The 4,729-nt window shown below is 39.6% G+C and overlaps 1 non-coding gene across 1 annotated transcript; it reads right to left on the minus strand.

The window, feature by feature from the left end:
• Positions 1-4,483: 4,483 nt before the first annotated feature.
• On the minus strand, positions 4,484-4,590 carry LOC122426962. The gene has a single exon (XR_006265307.1). It is a non-coding gene; the product is annotated as a U6 spliceosomal RNA (small nuclear RNA).
• Positions 4,591-4,729: the final 139 nt, after the last annotated feature.

Raw genomic sequence — 4,729 nt, forward strand, 5'->3', positions numbered from 1 at the left:
CTCTGATCAATTTCTACTGATTAAGGAGGCCAAGAACCCTGGTCGATAACACAACCATTTATTAACTGTGTAGTCTCTAACGAATCAATTAAATCCTTGATCGTCCTTTGGTTTATATCTACTAAAGGGCAATTGTAGAGATCAGTTGGTCAACATAGATAAAATATATTTCTGTATATATATGTAAGTACATAGGGCTCAGTGGTAAAAAATCCACCTGCAATGTAGGAGACGAAGGAGACCCTGGTTTGATCCCTGTGTTGAGAAGATCCCCTGGAGGAGGGCATGGCAATCCCTTCCAGTATTCTTGCCTGGAGAATTCTATGGACAGAGGAGCCTGGTGGGCTGCAGTTCATAGGGTCACAAAGAGTCGGACAGACTTAAGCGGCTGAGCACGTGTGCACTCACATGTAAGTATATATGATGCGTAATTATATATGTATGCATGTATAAAAGTGATTTGCTAGTGCAGCATCTGGTACTCAAAGTATTATTCTTATTTCCTGAGAATACAAAAGATTTAGAAATATCATCATGTGGTGAGCACCAGATGGATAAGACAACTTTATTAAGCAAGTTTAATATCCTGTGAAATTGGTATGAAAGCAAGTGGGAAGCAACTGCAGACGTCACAGGAGTCAGAGCTGGGACAGCCAGCCCGTGTGGTCAAAGTCAGGAGGGGCAAGTCTCACCGAGCCGCCAGTGTCTCTGCCCAGGGCGCCCGACCCCAGCTGCCCGCTGCTGGGGAGATCTGAGCTCTCGGGCCAGCGAGCTGCGTGTTGCGTAATCTATTCTGTTAACATGTTCACTTCAATTTCTGATTCAGAGTTACACAGGGAAAAGCTCTGCTGGAAGCTGAATCGCCTCAAAACCCAGCTCTAACCAGTCCTTTGAGAATGGAGAGACTTAAAATCACCAGTGTAGGCAGGCACGCTTGATGTCCCCACTTGGCAGATGAAAACACTGCATTCTGTTGGGAGATTGGGACTGACATATATATGCTACTGTGTATAAGATAGATATGAGAACCTACTGTATATCACAGGGATCTCTACTCAGGGCACTGTGGTACCTACATGCGAAGGCAGTCCCAAACAGAGGGGATGTGTTTGTATACGTATAGCTGATCCACTTTGCTATACAGCAGAAAGTAACACAACATTGGAAAGCAACTCCTGCAGCACAAATTTTAAAAGAAGAAAAAAAGAAAAAACTGAATTCTAGAAAGGTTAAGTGATCGGGCCAAGATAAGTGAGCAGAGCTTTGAACTCACAGAGCCTGTCCCCGAGGCTGCTTTCAGGACCAGAGATTGTTACTGGAGAAATACCAAGTAAACTAGGTCCTGTAAATTGCCTTCCCATCTTCAGAAAGCAATCTGGAATCTGCTACTTTAAATGACTCTGTTTTTAGTTCTCCTAGTGGTCATCCTACACCTCTGAAGATAGATTTGTGTGTTTACTTCTCAATGCATTGATTTAGATGTTTCTACTGACTTCTCATTGTGGGTTATACAATCTTCAGTCTCTTCCTGTTGTCATTTTGATAAGCGGTACGTATTTGAACTTCATAAACATCTTTTCTTCTCCATCAGCTTTCCACAGTTATCTTTTGATCTCTAATACAGAGAGTTTACATATTTATCATTATGTAAATAGAGCCAAGTAATGCGCTAGGATGGCATTTTCTTTTCTGCTAATTCAATGCCACTCAAGAAGAAAGTCCCCAGAGTTAATTTCAAGTGAATTCTTTCATACACATCACCAATTGTTTAAAATCATGACATATTTTATTTTTGGATCACGTCTTTTCCATACCTTTCCCCCTCAGTTTTCTTGTTGGGAGAAGCTAATAAAAATTGCAAATCTTTTTTGAGCAATTACCATATGCTGGGCACATTACAAAGTGCTTTACACATAATGATTAATTTAATTCTCACAGCTAGCTACCCAAGGAGGAAAGTGCAATAGTATCCTCGTCTTATGGACAAGGAAATTGAACCACAGAGAGGTTAAGTGGTGGAGCTGGGGTTTAATGCAGACTCTGATTGGCATCCATGTCCATACGCTTAACAACAATACTGTTCTCAAAGGGGACGTGAGCCATCTTCACCATATTCCTAATCTCCACCCACTCTGTGTATGCTCCCCTGTTCTAATTTAGATCTGTTTCTTTATATTTGGACCACGTCTTTCTTGTCCAGCTTTTAATTTAATAAATTAAAATTTATTTTATTTATTTTTAATTAATTTATTTTAATTGGAGGCTAATTATTTTACAATATTGCAATGGTTTTTGCCATACATTGACATGAATCAGCCATGGATATACAGGTGTTCCCCATCCTGAACCCCCCTTCCACCTCCCTCCCCATAAAATTTATTTTAAATGGGCATGTTTGAAGAGCCTTTATTTTGTCTTCCACATCTGCAGAAGCAGTCCATGCGGTCCTGGAAGTGAGCTGGGACCATTTGACCAGAGAATTCTGAGTTCTGGGTACTGTATGCACGGTTTGGAAAGGGGAGATGTCACGGGCTCTGGGCAACCACGTTCCCTTGTCTCCAAAGACTCCTTGGCCCATGGAAAAGTGTGCAGCCAGCAGAGGGTCAGAGTGCTCACGAAAGCATGAAAGTGAAGTGAAAATGTTAGTCACTCAGTCGTGTCTGACTTTGCGAGAAGGGAATGGCCCAGGATGAGTTTCTCATTTTTAAATCCCTTGTAGCATACCGCAGCAGCACCATTTGAGGGTACGCTATGCATAGTTTGGAAAGGGGGACATTTCCAAATGTTCTACGTCTTACGTCTAACATTTCAATAGAAAACCTGCAGTGTTTCTGACCTGAAACCCCAGAGGACAGAGCTGAGGGCAATAACAGCTACTGAAAAGTGAGGGGGAAACCCTGGCAAGGTGAGAGGCAGAGAGAGGGGTTCCTTGTAAGCTCTGTACCAACCTCTGGGCAACCTCAAAATCATACATACGGAGGACAGAACTAGAAACAGACCAGCCAAGGATCAAAGAAGCGCGCTGACATTTGAACTGCTTGCCCAAGGACAGTGTTTGTTATTTTGAGTTCACCAAGTTAATTACCTGACCAAACAACAACTGCCAAAATCAGCGCTCTGTAGGAGTTGTATAACACAATCCAGAGTCTTCATAACATAATACGCAAAGTGAAATCCAAAGTTATGTGACATCCAAAGAAAAGGAGAATGTGATTCTTTTTCAAGAGAAAAGATGATCAAAAGAGACTGACACTGAGATGATCAGATACTGATTTTAAAGTAGGTGTTGTAGCTGGTTCTTTACTATAAAGGAAAGTAGGCTCATAATGAAAGACAGGAAAATCTTGCTAGAGAAATAAAAACTCTAAACATGGCTAAAAACTCTAAAAAAAAAAAAAAAAGAAAAAAAAGAATCAGATGATAATTCCAAAACTGTGAAATTCAGTATCTGAAATTTAAAAGCCATTGGTTATGCTTATATCTCAAATGATTGTGAAGTGAGGGTGCAAGGTAACATTGATGAATGATGTTATGAAAGCAAAATAAACAGAATCCTGGAACCAGGAACACAGAGAATAAGGAGAGGCTAGATTGGCAGAGACGGGCTGCGTATCTTTTTTTTTTTTGCACCACACTGCATGGCACATGGAGCTTCCCAGACCAGAGAAGTCCTGTGGTAGCTTTTAAAACACTAAAAAGTTTTGTTTCTCTCTCTTGTTTAAAATATAATGCAAGTTTATAATAGAGATTTTGAAAATGTAGATAAGAAAATAAATATCAATTATAATCTCACCACTAGAGAATTCACTGTCAATATTTTGATGCTTATTCTCATCTTCTAAAATATATACAATTTTAATTTTCATTAAATATGTTCACACTCTATAAACCATTTGAAATCTGCCTTTTTATTTTCAATGTGCTTCTTGTATTTATTTATTTATTTTTCTTTTTTGTTTTTTTTTTCCATTTATTTTTATTTGTTGGAGGCTAATTACTTTACAATATTGTAGTAGTTTTTGCCATACATTGACATGAATCAGCCATGGATTTACATGTGTTCCCCATCCCGATCCCCACTCCCGCCTTCTCTCCATCCCATCCCTCTGGGTCTTCCCAGTGCTCCAGCCCCGAGCACTTGTCTCATGTATCCAGCCTGGGCTGGTGATCTGTTTGACCCTTGATAGTATACTTGTTTCAATGCTGTTCTCTCTGAACATCCCACCCTCGCCTTCTCCCACAGAGTCTAAAAGTCTGTTCTGTACATCTCTGTCTCTTTTTCTGTTTTGCATATAAGGTTATTTCGTTACCATCTTTTTAAATTCCATGTACATGCATTAGTATACTGTATTGGTCTTTATCTTTCTGGCTTACTTCACTCTGTATAATGGGATCCAGTTTCATCCATCTCATTAGAACTGATTCAAATGAATTCTTTTTAATGGCCGAGTAATATTCCATTGTGTATATGTACCACAGCTTCAAAAACATGGAACGCTTCACGAATTTGCATGTCATCCTTGCGCAGGGGCCATGCTAATCTTCTCTGTATCGTTCCAATTTTAGTATATGTGCTGCCGAAGCGAGCACTGAAATCTGCCTTTTGATTTTTAATACCTATCCTGAACATCTCTTCACACATCTAAATGTTTTTCATTATTTTTGATGATAGCATACCAGTCATGATATATTTGGACTGTAATTATATATTAAGTATGAGCCTTATACT

Source organism: Cervus canadensis, chromosome 24 (genome assembly GCF_019320065.1).
Source record: "Cervus canadensis isolate Bull #8, Minnesota chromosome 24, ASM1932006v1, whole genome shotgun sequence".
NCBI classification, from domain to species: domain Eukaryota; kingdom Metazoa; phylum Chordata; class Mammalia; order Artiodactyla; family Cervidae; genus Cervus; species Cervus canadensis.